Source organism: Chiloscyllium plagiosum, chromosome 18 (genome assembly GCF_004010195.1).
Source record: "Chiloscyllium plagiosum isolate BGI_BamShark_2017 chromosome 18, ASM401019v2, whole genome shotgun sequence".
NCBI lineage: Eukaryota > Metazoa > Chordata > Chondrichthyes > Orectolobiformes > Hemiscylliidae > Chiloscyllium > Chiloscyllium plagiosum.
Window position 1 is genome coordinate 22,908,890 of NC_057727.1, and position 5,009 is coordinate 22,913,898.

The 5,009-nt window shown below is 39.6% G+C and overlaps 1 protein-coding gene across 1 annotated transcript in view; it reads left to right on the forward strand.

Annotated features, from left to right (window-relative positions):
• The first annotated feature begins 289 nt into the window (after window positions 1–289).
• Window positions 290–5,009, forward strand: part of hrh1 (histamine receptor H1) — a 39,824-nt gene continuing 35,104 nt past the window's right edge. The window contains exon 1 of the mRNA XM_043708633.1: window positions 290–344. The gene's annotated coding sequence lies outside the window, so the exon portion shown is untranslated. The remainder of the gene's footprint in view (window positions 345–5,009) is intronic.

Consider the following 5,009-nt stretch of genomic DNA (forward strand, 5'->3'; position numbering starts at 1 on the left):
CCAAACCAAACTTTAGTGACTCAGTAAAATATTAAAATCTAAGCATTGTTATAGAGATTAAGCGCAGTCTTTCACGTTGGCTTTAATGAGACATAATTTCATTTATATGGGGAACGGGAAACGACGCAGTGCTCTGGTTCCCAAGCCTTGTTCCAGTTTTCTTTTCGAGGACTTACGACAAAAGGAAATACGGTAAATATTGTTTTGTCTTTGAGTAGAAAGTTGTTGTATGGATGGGACGAGTTTCTGAAGGGAAGTCTTCTAAAAGTGATACGGAATATTTGGTCGAGTTTAGTTTAATCTGCAGACACATCGAAAGAACTCTTAAACTGATTGTTTAAAAGGTACGTAGTTTACCATGTACTGTTATGCACTAACAAGTGGATTGCAGAACCAAACTAGTGCACACAATAAACTGAATTACTGATTACACAGCGAACAACATTGCATGTACATAATTTACGAATTGTATGGTTTTCAAATGGAACCACATCCCTTGTGTAAAGTACCGAATAACAATTGCAATAATAAAAGTTTGGCCGAAATTCAGACAGAGCCATTTCCATCGACCGAAAAAACTGGATTTTTCTCAACGTATTTTTTTTATTAGCTAACATGCTAACGTGACATTGTAAACTGGGGCTGTTTAAGAAACAGAAACAAATTTGGATGAGAATAAACAGAAACGGTACCCTTTCCAATAAAGCCATACGTACCGTGGAAAGTATCATATCTGGATTGGTTTAACAAAATAATACATTTCGGTTGTATTTCACAGATTGTTAATGAAGAAGTGAAATAAGTACAGCTAATGAGAATCTCGAAGCTAATTAGCATTTAGAAAATAAACTACGGCCAAATGAGTAATGAGTGATACTGGGAACGATGAGTTGAGATGTGTCAAAGCAATACTGTTGTTGGCTGAGGCAGTTGGTTCTAAATGCGTCCTATGGTGACCTTCCACTTGAGCAGATTTCAGTCGACAATTTAATTTTTTCACATTTTTGTCACTACACACAAATCATTTTATTAACCTTTCCTTCTATTGTTTGGCATTTGAAAAATTGGGCATCTTTGAATTATTATGTTTCTCATTTACACAAGTGTAAATGGACTTGAATTTTCTTTCTAAGTGCAGACTATAAATTGAGCCAACACGGAAAATGATAAGAGTAACTCAGCAGTTCTGGGAGCATCTGTGGAGAGAGAAAATTAACCCAGCTTCTTCAGACTTCTTCCTTTTAATTTGGTTACCAACTTTTGAAGAACTGTTTAACAGGGTCCTAAAATAACTGTAGGACCACCTAAAACCAGGAGTGGAAATCAGTTCCTTCTGTGTGTACTTCATGGAACAAAAGGGACCGTAGCAACAGGGATACCAAGTTGGCTGAGTGATAGCAAATGGAAAGTGGTCAACGTTGGTTTTGCAAACTGGAATAAGGTATGTAGCAGAGTGAGAATCTGTGCTCTTTCTGATGTATATTAACAACCAAACTCTGATGTACAAGACACAATTTTAAAATGTACAGACAATACGAAACTGGGGAATATCGGGTACTGTGAGGAGGACAGAACTTTGTGAAGAGATAGATAAGTTGGTGGAATGGACAGACAAGTAGTGAATGCAATTTAATGCAGAGCGTAGTGCAGTGGTTCATTTTAATAGGAAGGACATGAAGTGACATGGGCACTAATCTAAAGGGGGTGCAGGATCAGAGGAAGCTCGGTCATATGCATAAGTCACTAACACGTGGAATTCTTGGTTTTATTATTAGGGTCATAGAATACAAAAACATGGAGGTTATGTTAAAACACGGGTGTAAAACACTGAATGTGCCTCAACTGGTGTATTAGGTCCCACTCTGTGTTATCCTTTAGGAAAGAATAGAATATCCTTTATTGTCGCATGTACTCCAGGACAGAAAGAAAAGAGTATAGTGAAAAGTTTTTACAGTGGCTGTCTTCTAATGACACCATCTTAGGTACAAGTACCTAGGTATAAATCTTGGATACAAAAGAGGAATAAAAGGAAAAGTACACACATTACTGACTGTCTAAAAATTAACTTAGAACTGAGGTAGCTAGAACAAAGTTAAAGGATTGACATTATAGTCCGGTAAAGAATTTCAAATAGCACCGCTCAGCATGTGGTCTGCCTGCCTGTGCCAGGATATGAGTATGCAGAAACAATTTTCAAAAATAGTTCCAGAAATGAGGAACTTTAGTGAGATAGGTTGGAGAGGTTTCTTTGGAGAAGAGATGTTTGAGAGAAGAGTTGATAAAGTCAAAAGTGAAGAAAGGTTTTGACAGAGTAACTTGGGAGAAAATATTCCTGCTATTGGAAAGATCAAGAACTGAAGATCACAGACTTAAGATAATTGGGAAATAAAACAATAGTAACATGAATTTTCTTTATTTTAGTGTGAGTGGTTAGGATCTGAAATTCACTGCCTGAGAATATTGTGGAGGTAGGTTCAATCAAATGATTCACGAGAGAATGGATTATTATCCGAAATAGGCTAACGTGCAGGGCTATGAGGAGAAGATGGGTGAGTGGCACTATTATGTAAGATGTTAACAGAACAGAAGGAGTCCATTTGATAATGCTATGAACTTACTAGTACTCAAATTTCCATGATTTTTCTGGCCATGTACAACATAGAACAGAGAACATTACAGCTTAGTAAAGACCCTATGGCCCTTGATGTTGCACCGACCTGTAAAAACAATCTGAGGCCCATCTAACCTACACTATTCCATTCTCGTTCATATGCCTATCCAATGTCCTTAGAGTTGGCGAGTCTACTACTGTTGCAGGCAATGTGTTCAATGCCCCTACTAGTCTGAGTAAAGAAACTACCTCTGACATTTGACCTATCAACCCTCAATTTAAAGCTATGTCCCCTCATGCTAGCCATTGCCATCTAAGGAAAAAGGCTTTCACTGTCCAACCTAGCTGACCCTCTGGTTATCTTATGTCTCAATTAAGTCACCTCTCAACCTTCTTCTCTAAAATGAAACAGCCTCAAGTCCCTCAGCTTTTCCCCGTAAGGCCTTCCCTCCATGCCAGGCAACATCCTAGTAAATCTCCTCTGAACCCTTTCCAAAGCTTCCACATCCTTCCTATAATCCACTGCCCAGAACTGTATGCAATACTCCCAGAGTGGCTGCTCCAGAGCTTTGTACAGCTGCAGCATGAACTCATGGTTCTGAAACCCAATCCCTCTACCAGTAAAAGCAACCAAATCGTATGCCTTCTTAACAACCCTATCAACCTGGGTGGCAGCTTTCAAGGATCTATGTACCTAGACACCAAGATCTCTCTGCTGATCTACACTACCAAGAATCTTACCATTAGCCCAGTACTCTGCATTCCTGTACTCCTTCCAAAGTGAATCACCTCACACTTTTCCACATTAAACTCCATTTGCCACCTCTCAGCCCAGCTCTGCAGTGTACCAATGTCTCTCTGTAACTCACAATATTCTTCATCACTATCTACAACTCCATCGACCTTAGTGTCATCAGCAAATTTACTAACCCATCCTTCTATGCCCTCACCCAGGTCATTTATATAAATGACAAACAACAGTGGATCCAAAACAGATCCTTGCAGTACTCCACTAATAACTGAACTCCAGGATGAATATTTCCCACCACCATCCACTTTCTTTCAGCTAGCCAATTTCCGATCCAAACTGCTAACTCAGCCTCAATCTCAGGCCTCTGTATTTTGTGCAGTAGCCTACCATGGGGAACCTTATCAAATGCTTTACTGAAATCCATATCACCACATCAACCCCTTTACTCTCATCCACCTGATTGGTCACCTTCTCAAAGAACTCAATAAGGTTTGTGAGACATGACTTACCCTTTACAAAACAGTGTTGTCTATCCCTAATCAACTTATTCCTCTCTAAATGATTATTAATCCTATCTCTTATAACCCTTTCCAATACTTTACCCATAACCAAAGTAAGACTCACTGGTCTATAATTTCCAGGGTTGTCTCTACTCCCCTTCTTGAACAAGGGAACAACATTTGCTATCCTCCACTCTTCTTGTACTATTCCTGTAGAAAAAGATGACATAAAGATCAAAACCAAAGGCTTGGCAATCTCCTCCCTGACTTCCCAGAGAATCCTAGGATAAATCCCATCCAACCCAGGAGACTTAACAAATTATCTAACATCTCCTCCTTAAGTACCTCAATCCTATCTAGTCTAGGAGCCTGTATCTCAGTGTTCTCCTCGACCACATTGTCCTTTTCTAGATGAATACTGATGAAAAGTATTTATTTAGTGCTTTCCCATCTCCTCTGACTCCACCTACAATTTCCCACTACGATGCTTGATTGGCCCTAATCTTAGTCTCGTCATTCCTTTATTCCTGATATAGCTCTAGAAAACCTTAGGGTTTTCCTTGATCCAATCCGCCAATGATTTTTCATGTCCCCTCCTGGCTCTTGTTAGATCTCTCTTTAGGTCTTTCCTGGCCAACCTATAACTCTCAAGCCACCCAACTGAGCCATCACATCTCATCCTAACATAAGCTTTCTTCTTCTTCTTGAAGAGAAATTCAACTTCCTTAAAAATCCACGGCTCCTGAGCTCAACCACTTCTTCCCTGCCTGATAAGTATATACTTATCAAGGACCCGCAGTAGCTGGTCCTTGAATAAACTCCAGATTTCAATTGTGCCCATTCCCTGCAGTTTCCTTCCCTTTCCTTTGCATCCTAAATCTTGCCTAATCACATCGCAATTGCCTTTCCCCCAGCTATAATGCTTGCCCTGCAGTATATTACCTATCCCTTTCCATCACTAAAGTAAAAATAACCGAATTGTGGTCACTATCACAATTTATCACTTCATAAAATAAAGTGCTCACCTACCTCCAAATCTAACACCTGGCTGGGTTCATTACCCAGTACCAAATCTAATGTGACCTCGCCCCATGTTGGCCTGTCTACATATGTGTCATGAAGCCCTCCAGCATACATTGGACAAAAA